This window comes from Poecilia reticulata, chromosome 2 (assembly GCF_904066995.2).
Source record: "Poecilia reticulata chromosome 2, P_reticulata-male-v2, whole genome shotgun sequence".
Lineage (NCBI taxonomy): Eukaryota > Metazoa > Chordata > Actinopteri > Cyprinodontiformes > Poeciliidae > Poecilia > Poecilia reticulata.
The window spans coordinates 23,655,357-23,669,088 of record NC_088831.1 but is presented as its reverse complement, the minus strand read 5'-3'; the positions used below and the strand labels follow the sequence as shown (position 1 = coordinate 23,669,088).

The 13,732-nt window shown below is 41.4% G+C and overlaps 1 long non-coding RNA gene across 2 annotated transcripts in view; it reads left to right on the top strand.

Moving 5' to 3' along the window:
* LOC145549192 (uncharacterized) overlaps window positions 1–13,732 on the top strand; it is a 77,908-nt gene that overhangs the window by 28,012 nt on the left and 36,164 nt on the right. Inside the window, exon 2 of one of the 2 annotated variants that reach the window (XR_014085165.1) lies at window positions 2,719–2,877. This is a non-coding gene — a long non-coding RNA (uncharacterized LOC145549192). Of the gene's footprint in view, window positions 1–2,718; window positions 2,981–13,732 lie in introns of those variants that run through there. The other variant, XR_014085164.1, reaches the window with a different exon arrangement.

Below are 13,732 nucleotides of genomic sequence, written 5' to 3'. Positions count from 1 at the left end.
TAATAACCGGAGTGATTGGAGTGGCTTTGGAGTGGCTGTGGGACAGTTACTGGTTGGTAAAAGAACTCTGAAGTTCTGATTCTTCTCATGCCAACTCGGATCACAGCGCAATGGGGTATTTTTTCCTGCCTCGTCCGCTCAGCGAAAAAGAAATTGCATTGACCCCTTCTATCTATTGCTTCCATATGTGAGCAGTTATCTCTCTTGCAAATGGAAATGAGACCCAAAATTGCAACAAATGGGCCCATGCCACTGAATGCAGATGTTCTCTGCTCCTTGCCCAGAGTGCACACGCCCGATCAAATTAACTTTAACCCCCTCCGCCGACAGAACAGACATCTCTTTTACAAACCCTCCACTCAAGCAATTTGTTTTGAGTCGAGGTCCCGGGAACAACTGGATGTCCGCACGCGGTAAATATGAAGTGATGGAATCGAGACACCTGGACCGGGCAAGGTTCAGCGTCACCGCCGCTTGAGGGGCCTCCCCCACCCCTTCTAACGTAAGACTACCAAGTTCTCCCCACTTCCTCTTCGGCGGCCCAGTTTGGCCTCCCGGTCGGCTCCTTCTCGATGGGTTTCCTTTCTCAGCTGAGGGCAAGTCGGTTGTTTGACAGAGAACACCTGCTTGTTGGCCGACTCTGACGAGTTGGGGGGCGGGTCGGTGGGGGGCTGAGGGGGCTTGAGGGTAAGAAGCTACAGTCAGATGAAAGACGCGAAAAGATTGCGAAAGACTAACAGGTGCTTCCTCTGTGCGACTCTGGGAAAAACCAGGACTGGTAATGCATGTAAATGGGGAGCAGGATTCCTCATGCCCACGTCCCTCCAAACCCTCCCCCTCCTCGTCTTCCTCCTCCTCCCTGCTGAAAAATAGGAAAGCCTTATAAAAGTGGCCTCACAGATAATTTAGCAAATTGGTTAAATGTTGCTGAGTGCCTGGAGTGTTAATATGCTTCTATTCAGAGCAAGGGAGAGGTCAGAGAAGTCACTGGTTTGCGAGGGCCCAGACAGAAACACAACAGCGCTCTGATGATCCCTCACTGTGCCCCGTAGGCCTCTTCTGTAATGACCGGCACGTCTCGCCATATTTACCGCCGCATACATCCGTGCTGCCCCAACCACCACGCGTTGTTTACTTACGCACGCCTTTGAAACGGGTGCGATATTGTTTCTGATGACTATGTTCTTTGTCTTTGGGTCATTTCCTGTGGGTTTTATTGCGCACACACATATGCATGTACATATACAATGAACAAATTCTTATTTTCCTTGGTCCCTGCCACCATCTGCTCTCCTTTAGGGACCCTGATTATGGGTAATGAGCGTTTCCAAGCCCGGTTCCCTCATCGATCTCAAAACACAGAACATGTCCCTGTTATTCCTCCACATGCGCTCGAACACATCCATCTCTCTCACAGTCACGGCGTACACAGCAGAAGCAGCAGCAGCAGCCAGGCATCACCGGGGCGAAATCCAACCAATCATTTATATTGCTGTCAACTTAATGCACACAAATATTACATACATGTAGAAGGCATGCAGAATTGGGACGTACAGGTGCTAACTTATTAAACCGGGTCTGTTCCCCGGGCTGGGCTAATGAGGAGCAGGTGAGGAGCTGTTGCTTTAATCAAGTGGAGAGCGGGCCGCGCGCAGATTTGCAGCTTGTTGAAAGGCCAGTCGTACACATGGGCTTCATTAAGAGGTTAAGGGAAAATCAGTCAGGAACAATTGTTTTCCCACTCCCGGTGCTCGAATGGCGTGGCGCGCTCTCTTCATGTCTTGCACACACATCGACAGCAACACCGACGCGGCCGCTGCACATGTGCATACATTCAGCGGGATGATGGATTTCAGCCTGTCTGTGTTGCTCTCTCTGTCACCTCAGACCGCCAGACACAGGCTTGGGTCAGGGTGACATCAACAAGCTCAAAGCAGCGTTTGAACAACATTAATCAGATATTTACGGGTTACTGTAATAAAATATTTGGCACCTGTATAAGTCTAATGCTCTCAAATTCATATTAGTTCTCTCCATCCGTTACCGAGTCCTCGTTGCCATACCCATGAAACCAAGTGACAGCGTGTGTTCGGATTGACATTCAGTCGCGACTGCAACCTGATTTGCAGCCTGTGGCCGTTTTCTTTACGGCCTTTGGCCAGTCTTGTTGACCTAGTGATGATTTACTTTGGGAAATGCGGCTAATACTTTGCGAGAACCCATAGCGACACAGTTAATTGAAAAAACTTTGAGGCTCTCGTCACACAGTCAGTGTGCCCTGGCACGCCTCAAGTTACCTTCATGGGTGTAACTTTAAGCCAATCGTTGTCCCTAATGAATGAAACTGTTTATTTTCATCTGCTGTAGTTTACACTTGGCACATCAACCAGTTCAGGAGACGTAGAGGTATCCAAGAAAAAACTTACACCGAGAAAAAAATGCTAAGAACTGCTGGAGGATTCTGGTTCATTCCAAGCACAAAGTACACATGGCGATATTTCACCCTGACATTTTATGCTTGACCTTACTGCGGTGGTACTGAAATTCGTATTGTAATGTTTCCTGCGTAATTAGACGTAAGATGTTTGGAAGCCTAAACGAATACTGTAACTCAAGTTCTTTCAGTCCACAGAACCAGACGTCGTCGTTGACTTATTCTTACGTTGTGTCTTTTCTTCCAATCTAAATGACGAAATAAAATGTAATTTCTCTGTCCAGGTCATGATGACATCAAAGAAGAGCCTCTTCCTTAAGAACTAGGATTTGTAGGATGTTTCGATGCCCTTTCCAAAGAAATCGGAGCGAATCGTGGTCAGCAGTGTCTCTCTCCACCAGCCTGCGTCCACAGCTCATCAAATCCAATTCCTACGCTGGCTGGTAGGTACAGGCAGTTTGCACCACAAAATATATATTTTTAAAGCATTATTTACTGGCTGTCATGCATCTATTCTCATTTCCAATAAAAAAATCCTTCATAATAGCACATTGAGCCAAAAATACATGATCTTTTCCTGGAGCAAAAGTGGCCACCGCCAAATTGTACGCTGCCCTTCTCGAACAAGTAAGGACAGATAAAGGTTAGAGCTCCTAGAGAGAGGGAAATAAAAACAAAATCTTCACATTCAAATATCAAAGATAATTTAAAATACAGAACATGTGTTCAGCCTGATGCGTTTTAGGAGCAAATGTGCCTCACCATGTATCATGGTTTGAGTGCTTTAAGTGAAATGATAAAAAAGGGAAAAGACAACTAGCTGCAGGCCCGCAAAGAGCCGTTTGTGATTTATGGACCACTGGGGAGGTATAAAAGCACATTCGCACAAATTATTCCTACAATTCAGACAAATGAGCAAATAACTCCATGTTAGTCTTGACGGTAATAAATGACCTTTTCAGGGAGCTGTAGCGAGTTTAAAATGGAGTGACTTGTAGGAATTATTCTGTTGAGGAGGAAACACAAAGCTACATTTTATGTGTAGCGCAACGACGCTGCAAAATGTGTTAGCGGCATGTGATTGCTGGAAGTATTAATAACAGATTTTCATATCATTTGCAATTTTGCCAGACCGCGTTGATGAATCGAAACCCTCCGGTGTTTGTTTAGACGGATGCGCTATGACATCCAAATTATCGATTTGTTTTCGTCTATTTAAAAAGTTGCTCCGTAAAAAAAGACACATTATGCAAATACGCAAAGCATGACACGGAATCCAGGTTTTCTTTTTCTTTCCCCTCTTATGTTGATTCGTGTAAATTTTCTTATTGTTCCAACTCCCTGTTTCCTCACAAAAGCCAAAGAGTGAGTTTGCGACACGTTAACTCAGGCAAACTGAATCTTTTCTGCTTACTCTAACTTTATGGGTTTTTTTTATTATTATTGTTATTCACGAGGGAGATTTGTAAAGCAGTGCAAGCTTTATCAGTCTAAACTTTAATGGCTTCTCGCTGCTTAAAAATCCAATGCTTCATCCTGCTGTTGAACTTTTTGGGGTAAAATTCAGAGGAGGTTTGTGTGTGTGTGTGTGTATTTTTTTTTTACCCAAAGGTTTTTAGCATGCCGGTGTTGGAAAAAAACTTAACTCATCCCCGCGTCGCATCCGCGAGACTTCCTGTGAAGACTGGAAGGTCATCTCTGAATAGAATGGCGGTTTTGCATAAAACTCTGCGGCTGATTTGTGACAAATCTGCTTAAAGCGTCACTCTGCTGACAGGCTCCCATCAGTCCTCATTAAGTCCAGCCGTGTCAGGAGTGTCAGTGGGAGCCTCTCTCCACACCGGCATCCCTGCTGTATGAAAGCAGGTGACAGGAGGAGTTATTGTCTTAGAGAAGCTGTGTTGAACTCCTAACCTCTTTGTCTGAAGCCGTGACTTGAGAAAACACGTTTAAGACAAATAAAAAAAAAAAGAGAAGGAAAAAAAAATAGTTTGACCGGTCATTAACGCTGGGCAAAGGGTTCAAATAGGATTTTTTATTTTTTTTTCTCCTTGGGGACCAAAAGCCATGGAGTAATTTTTGAGACACCTTGCACCTGTATTGTTGCTCTGAGGGAGGAGGGAAAAAAAAAAAAGCAGAGGTCATGGGAGTGTGAAAAGAACTTCTCTTCAACCTTTAACCCCTGACCCTGACCCTGACTGAGAGTGTAAAATGGGTGACAGAAGAAGTTTGATGAAGAATGAAATTAGAGTGGGAAAAAAGCAGTTAAGCTGATGCTTGTTAGCTGCGTTGGCTGAAACGTGATAGGTCTGCGGCACCGAGAGCATAAAGGTCCTGGGCCCGGTTTTATTTGGATTTTAAGTGTTTGTTTTTAACAGCCTCGCAGGATAATGAAGCAACACACGTGGACGGCGCAGATACAAGAATCATGAAAGGAGTATCAATTCTGAAAGTGTTGGAAATGTCACAAAAGTATTTATACTCTTTTCAGTAACTAAAGTATCGACGACATTAAAGCCATCAGACCATTCTGATAATTACTGACCAGGTTTTTGAATGTTTACTTTGCTAGTTTGACGAATTTTCTTTGGGAACGAGTTCCAAGATTTGAAAGTTGGAAGGTCTTCTTTCCATCGCCCTAATCCACAGGTTCTCTATCTGATTCAACTCGGGACTCTCACTGGGCCACTGAAAGACTTTAATATTACGTCCAGACAGAAGAAACATGTAACTAATATAATAATTATATAATAACTAACATATTACTTCAAACCTTAATCTGCGTATGAAAGATTTTGATCTTGACGGCACGTCTCTTCCATCTTTGCGTCTCCAAAAAGTGACATCTTTGCAGATTGGCTCACAGTTAGTTTGTAGAGAACATTTAGCTGAGCTACTGTTGGCTTTAAGAAAACAGGACATTTTTATGGCTATGTTAGGCAACATAGTGGCAAGAAAAAGAAGGAAAACATAAAAGAGATCAGTTTGTCAATTGGTGATTCATTGGACTGACGTTTGAACAGTCCAAATTAGGATTAAACTTCTCTAAAATTTTAACCTTTAGCTTTCTGCTGTGCTTCTTGGACTTTTTGGTCAACAATGTTCTGTAACAAACTTCTGATACCTTCCCAGAGTAGTTGGGTTTATACTCAGATTAAATTACGTATGGGGAAATTATTTACCTGGTAACTGAGTTCTGAAGACAAATGTTTGCACTGATATGTGTTTGGAGTTTTGCAGATGAGAATGAGAAAAATGCATTCTATAATTTTTCAATTTTGTTTGGAAAAAAACATAGGTAATTTTACTTAAAATTCACAATAAAAATTATACTTTGTTGGTTTGTTATGCAAAATCTCAATAAAACATTCAAAAACTTGCGATCAAATAAAATGTGAAAAAATTTCAAAGGGATTTGGCGAGCGAGAAAAAACCCAAAGAGATGGGGGGCAGGCCTCGAAGTGCGCCTCACGGTTGCCAGTAGGTGCAGCTGCAGCCTGCAAAATGCCAGATGAGGCGTGTAAGAAGGTAGTACACGGTCTGAGTAAAGTTGGGGAGTTAATTGTGGGATGATTTTAACAGACCATGAAAAATTGTGGAACCCAATTATGGAGTTAAACCTTCTGCACCGCAAGGAACCCAGAGCACACTGCGAGCCGAAACGTTGAGAGGGACACTGGGAAACTTTTTTTTTTCTTCTTCCTCAGATCCCTCTGAGCCTCATCGGCTTTTTAAACTACTGAGAGAGAAAACAGACGCCGTTTGATTAGTCCGAGTAAAGCCTCGCAGACTCTCGCCCGCAACGGTGACGAGCCAATCCTGACTAGGGGAAGCTGCCAGACCGGCCTTTTATCGCGCTTCATCACTTCCCGCTATTGTAACTGACGTGCTTATTTAGCTGCAGGAATTAATGTGTCATGAGTAAACACACACACGGCAGAAAGCGAGCGCAACGTCTTTGGAGGAAGTCAGGTGGATTTTTCCCTGAGACCTTTGCACTCTTGCAGAGGTGGAAGTTTTTCCCACGAGATTCTGCTGGTCATACGGGCAACTTCCTGCGGGTATACAGGCGCGCTTCCTGTTTGGCTGCTGCAGTGCTTGAATGCAAACCCTACGTGTGTGTGTGTGTGCGTGTGTGTGTGTGTGTGTGTGTGTGTGTGTGTGCGTGTGTGTGTGTGTGTGTGTGTGTGTACGTTCCTGCCCTGCAGACCGTAAAGCTGTCTTAACTTAAGCGGTGATTAATACGCCCATCAGCCTCTAAATGCTGCCTGCCTGTTCTCCAGCCTCGGCCCGCACAGAGCAGACCAATGTTTGCCTTTTCACAGGCACCCTCCCCTCTGCGACAGCGCCGGGTCAGAGGGAGAAAAGAAGCATTCTTTAATTTGATAATTAGTCTGTGGACTCGCTAGGGTGAAAGAAAAGGATTGGCCTCATTAGCTGTAATTGTCTAATTGCCTTTCATCTAAATAGTCCGTAATTTTCACTTCATGGATTGTACAAATACCGTAAATGCGCCTGTGTGTTATTTGTGTATCTTGGAAGTCACCTCTGAGTAAAGTAAGCAAATCCCGCCGTCAGGGCTCGGCGCAGTGAAAGATGATTGTGTTTAAATAGCGGGATGGGGTGAAATGATTGAAAAATAGTCCGACGAGGTTACAGTGAGAGAAGCAGGACTCAGTCAAGCGGCTAAATGCCATAACGGATTTAAAAGATGAGAAATCTCCCGGCTGCCTTCCGCCATTGTTTATCCTTCCTCAACGTTTTCTAATTTAAATAAGTGTGCTATGTTATTTGACGTGACTTTTTCTAATTTAAATTCGATGAGTTGAATTAGGCAAACCTCATCTTTGTAGTTCAGAAGGAAAAAAAAAAGAAGCAGCATCAAAGCTTTTGGTTAACTTCCAATTACACAGAACTGATTTTTTAGCCACATTTTAACAGCGCAGACTTTAACTTTAACCAGACGTTACAGCATGGACTTAAAGCAGTCTTTGGTTTTGTCGTGAATCATCCCTGACCAAATATAAGCACAAACAGGAAAACTGTCACAAAATGAGGGTCTGGCTGGAGGTTTCTTCATGTTATTCTTTCATTTTAGATGTTTATTCAGGGGGAGAAGTGCTGCAAAATAAATGACCCAGTGCAGTTGTTTAGCTTATCTTAAATAGATGGCTTTTCACTAATTATCTGTCTAAATTGAATTTGATTATAATAAGGATCAAGAAGAGAGTTTTGTTCTTTTGTATGACTGGAATACATTAGAATTATGTAATAACACACTAATGGATATGAACGGAATCAGTTTGTCTTCTGAATTTACTGGGGGTGAAATGTGTGGATACGACCTGGACAGGTTACCAGTCCAACACCGGGAAACACAGAGACACTCCAGACAAACAAACACTAACTAAAACAGTCATTTACAGCCTCCATATTACCTAAGATGAATGTTTAACTGTGAATGGAAATTGGAGAACCTGGAAAAACCTGGACATCCACAGACAGAAAATGTAAAACCACACAAAGAGGCCAAGCAACAGCTCTAATCACTGCAAGGCTGTGCCACAAAATAAAATAAAATAAAAATAAGACTGTCTGAAATTGAACTTTCCACTCAGAAAGACAGAGAATATTTGAGCTGCTCCTTGCATCAAACAGTCGGAAACTGAGGTGCAAACATGCTTATTTTACAAGACACGCATGTGAAAGTGCTACATGTAGCATGTCAATGTTACGTGTAGCGTCTTCAACTCTAAACTGGACAAATTAAAAGTGGTGTTGGCATATAGAAAGCACAGTTGTTGGTAAGATATATTACAGACAATGGCAACTTGGGAGTCAACATGCTGAAATCTCACCTTTTCTGACTATGTGAACTGGAACGCTGTTGCCTCGAATGCGACATCAAACCCCGGTCTGAGTTTTAACTGCCAACTTGGACCCGAATGCTTCCAAAGCACAACTTGGAGCAAGGTTTTGATTTCTTTTGCATCGTTTGTTAATTATTATAGCTATCAAAACTACCACGTTTGTCACTGAATTACTTCCTAGGCATCTATTTAAAACTTTCTTAGAGGGTTCACTCCTTGTCAGTTAGCATCTGGCTAGCTAGCGAAACCACGACTGTAACGTGACGGTTAATTGATCTCCTTAATTTTCCCTTAGGAGTCACCCAGTTTATGAAGTTGACCTACTTGAAAAGAAAAAAATATATGTATTTTAGCCTTCCTTCTGTGAACACAGGAGGCCAATGCTGTGCTGCATTAACAAAGATGTAAACAGATCAGCACGTCTCCAGTTCACTGCCTCATCCTGACACCCCGCCTCCTGGTGGGGGAGGCATCATCCCTCTTCAGGAGAGAACCAGCCCTGTAAGGGAGCAGTCTTTTTTTTTTTTTTTCATACACTCCCTCCAAATAGAAAACACACACATCCGTGCAGGAACCACCTGCCAGCGCACGCTGGTCTTTTTTTGAGTGGACATGTGTACAAGCCCAGGACCCAGTCAATCCGGCTCCCCAGAGGGAAGGCCGGGCTACTGGTGGACTGGATGTTTGAACTGGAAGACATGCACAAATGCCAACTAGAATGTGGATTTACATCACCTGTTTTCTAAATAATCCAGACACAAATTCCCAAATCATTTCCAGGTTAATCTACACAATGTAGCTTAGTTAGTTTTCAGCAGGAGGTGTGCATGGGATGCAGGTGTGCTCTGGTTACATCCTAATTTAAAGGGATAGGTTAGATTTTTTTTCTTATTTTTTTGAGGTAATGTTCTGTAAAATGTAACCAGCAATAGTTTCCATTCTAGTTGTAAACACAGTTGTCTACAACTAGTAATCCTGCCAATGCTAGTCAGATGGAGTAAGGGGGTGAATCCCATTATTATTAAAATGTTTATATCAATTTAATACAACGCTGTTTATATTTATTAGGTACAAATGCTGAATATGCAGGAATAATTTCTACACAGTGTCTATCTTCTATTTACAGCTCTTCAGAGCAAACCAGATTATGTGGATCTGGTCCTTTCAAAGATTTCCTTAAAATATTGTTTTCAATTATTAATTTGTATTTAAGTGGTCCTTGTGATCTGATTAATTAATATATATATATATATATATATATATATATATATATATTTATATTTTGCTTCAAATGAACCAGGCTTTACCGTATTATTTTTAAGGAGTCTTCTTTGATCAATAGTTCTCCATGTTTTTTTTTTTTATTTCTGATGCCTGGTCGTACTACACTTGTTGAACACCAGGTGGCGCTTGTCAAACATCTGCTGCTGCAGCTTCACTAATTAAACATTAGGTGGTGCTGATTAGATTCCAAGTTGAATTTAAAAGCGCACATATTGTATTCAAATTTCCATTTCATATAGGTGAGCAGTTCAACTTTTAACCTTTGCAATCAAAATGGAGAACAAGTGAGAACTTCAAACCTTCGACTTGTACATGTTAAAGTTTTGGTCAGTCAGTTTGGTTCATTTGTGAATTTCACAGCTCTAGCAAAATCCTTAAGTTTAATTCACTCGTGAACTTCGAACAGACTGAGAAGACTCAGGCGGTAAAGCAGCTTGATGCAGATTGTAACTTTGTGTTTTTCTTTCATCTGGTAAAACAGCAGCAAACTTAACAAATGTGTCTTCTGAGAGGAGAAATGATCAACATCTGAAATACATCCAGCGGATTTAAACATTTCCAGCACAAGTTGTTTTAAGCTGCTAAAACAAATGAGCTAAAGCGGGAACACCTAATTGACTAGCTACCAGCTTTTCAGTGTTCTGAGGATTTGTTGACATTTTTTTCAAACCCACAGTGGTATTACGTCTTTCTTCAGTGTAAGTGATTATAACTGATTATAATTTTACAGAACCTCACTTTTAAAATGATCCAAACCACCCAACAGTTCTCCACCACTATATTACCTTTTCAAAAAAGACTTGGCTTCATTCTAGTCATTGTCAAAAAATCATGTTCGGGCTGAACATTGACCTCCTGTTACTCCCAGCATAAATGTGAAAAAAAAAAAAAACCTTTAGGATAATTTACATGTAAGATAAAACAGTTGACATTAAAAGGACATGCCATAACACAATTTGTGCCCTAGTTGTGACTGAATTCATTATAAAAATTGAACAAGAAGGGGAATTCAAAGGCATTTTCCTAAAAACCTGGGGTGATACCGTGCGCTATATGATCGTGATTCATCCATGTGTGTACGTTTCTCCATAAATCCGTGCCTTTGTGTAAATGCTAGCACGTACAATCCATTTACCTTCTGGACTATGTAAAATGTAAGACTATTTGGGAGTGTATTAGCTTTTATTAAATCAGCTGAATTCAGGTAATTGCCACAGTTCTCCAGCAGTTTTTGCACAGAGTACGATGCATAATGACTTTTGCATGTGCGCAATATGAAGCTGTCAGAGTCGGAGCCCTGAGTGTGGATTATCTTCCATTTGCTGAACAAGGCAGCAGGGATAAAGATGATTGCATCATGCGCTCATCTATCTGTGCTGTCCTCTGGAAAGGAACCACACTGCAATGGATTTACTCACTTAGCAGCACACAGCAATCTCAGCATCAGCACTTCATAAGCAGGTCAGCTGCTTTTTTGTTTTGTTTTGTTTTTGCAGTATTATTCCAATTTTTTTCTATTCATATTCACTGATGCAATAAAATTACCATTGGTCATGTGATCTCTTCAAGCCTTCTCATATTTTTGCTATCTGTTCAGGCTACGTTCACACTGCGGGCTTTAATGCTCAATTCAGAATCTTCGTGAAGTAAATTTTTTTTTACATGGTTGTACTTATTTCCAAATTTACGCAACATGTATGTGATCTTCTAATGTGAACTGCAAACAACCTGAACGTGTCCCGCATGCTCAGTAGAGGACGCAATACCGTCACACGCAGCAAGTGTATTGCAGCGTTTGCGGAAGTAAACGTGGATGCTAACGGTGGAGTTTTTTTAAAGTTGCTGTCCAACCGGAGCCGGCACTTTACCGACTTGATTAGCATTATTGTCCAATTCTTTTCTTTTTGTCAATGATGTAGAGGTCGGATGAATGCAACCTGGCTGTACAGACACAGATCACATGTGAAAAGATCCGATACGTATCGGATTTAGGAACACATATCCAAGTGGCCAAGGTCACATTTGCAAAAATCTGATCTTTGTTGTCATGTAACGGTCAGCTACAGGTTGCATAAGGGGGAAAAAAAACAAAAAAACAATCAGATATGAGTCACTTGACATGACTCGTATGTTTTTGTGGGAAAGGATTTGTTGGCATTATCCTGTCGCTAACTGTATTGTTGAAGTCAGTGTTTGGGGCTTTTCAAAGGTGTATATGACCTAAAATCCATCTGTCCATTCATTCATTCTTTCATTCATTCATGCAGCCATTCACACATCCATCCTTGCTCTCCAGTTTGTCCAGGGCCTTGCTGCAGATGCAGTGTTTTAATCCCAGATCCCCAGACATCTCCTCCAGCACTTTCCAGGGAGCACTGAAGCCAGCTGAATGATATAACTTTTCCAGCAAAGTCTGCCTCTAGGCCTCCTCCTGGTATTAAATCTGAAGAACCTCTTCCTGTGAGAGGCTTCCTTACCACCCCAACTTTAGCTTCTTTTTTTCTTTTCCACACTGAGGTGAAGAAACACTTTTTCAGCAACTCTCAGATGACCGAATTCCCCACTCTTACTCTAATAGGGAGCTCAGACGCTCTTTGATGGAAACGCACCTTGAACAATCGACATCATGAGCACACTTTCATAGGTACGCCTTGCTAATAGCAGGTTGGAGATTCTTTTTATTTTCGGAACTGCCCTAATTCTTTGTGATACGTTTCAAAAAGGTTTCAGGTTCAGTGGATTTGTTAAAAGTGGGCCCTTGGATTGAGATTTGGTAATTGTGAGTCATTGGGGTGCTGAAGAATTATCTCAGGATGATTTAAGCTTTTGGACACGATGAACTATCCTGCTTAAAGTAGCCATCATAAGACAGGTGCATTGTGGTCATAAAGAGACTCAGAATGTCAGTAAACCTGTTCAAGTCGGCATTAATGTGTAATATATGTGAAAATGACAATGTTACACACTTTTAACATAAAATGGAACGGCTGACTTCTTTTATTTATTTATTTTTTGTTTTTTATATTATGGACAAACGTTTTTGTATTTATGTTGAGGCATCTTATGGGAAATCACACTAACTGATTTATTTATTTTTGTTGTTTCTTTATTAAAGCAGACAATAGGTCTGTAACAATCTTTTCAACTGTAAAACATAGTTTATGGTAAAACGGCTGTCTGAGTTTTATTACAGATATCATGTTGTTTGGTATCATTTGGACATAATTCCAAATTATCTTGCTCTTCATATTCTGGCCAAAAATAAATAAATAAATAAAAAATCCTCCACTAAGCTGCATTTCCTGACTACGAATCTGAGCATTTTGTCAGCTAATGAGCAGTAAGCGACTCGGCCTGCTAACAAGATTCTAGTGGCTGTTGACTTGAATAACAACATGTTACTTACTGAGGAGAAAAAAAAAAAAAAAAAGAACAAAGACCCTTTTCCTCGTTACTGCTGGTGCTTGATTGTTCTCAGCTTTCTCTCTGAAGACGGCTCCTAATATCATCTCATAATCTTCCATCTTCTCCTCCAGATGCCCTCTCCGCCACTCCCTTTCAAGTCTTGACTGTCGTTCAAAGCCCAATCATTAATGTGATTTATTTCTCGCTGTGTATTATTTGGCTCCTCTAATTTGTTTGGGTTTTTCAGCGGCGGTGTAAATCAGAATCAAAGCGATTGCCGCTGCTTTTCCCTGTCACCCCTGTTAATGGCCCGTCGACTGGAGGCTTGCACTGAAGAGAAGCAGACCTGCTGTCTACTTAAATCACCTTTCCATCATTTCCCCTCATCATAAACACAAAGAGTCTATTGGCTACCAGCACCAACACCTTCCTTGCCTGACCTTAAGAAAAAAAAACAACAAAAAAGTCAGCAGCAGCAGCAGCCATGTGCAATTCCAGTACCACAAAATGTGAAAAGTGGTTGTGGAAAACGCAAAACTAAAGACATCATTAATCATCATTAACGGCAAAGTATGAAACATAAATAAAATACAGTTGGCTTTTTAGCATTATTTTTAAGAGGCTGATATCAAATTTTAAAGCACACTTTTGTGACACTGGAACAGTGTCTCGAGTTGCGCCCTCAAAACTGGATGTGCACTTTCACGGATCGTTTTTTTTTTTTAAAGCATTTACAATA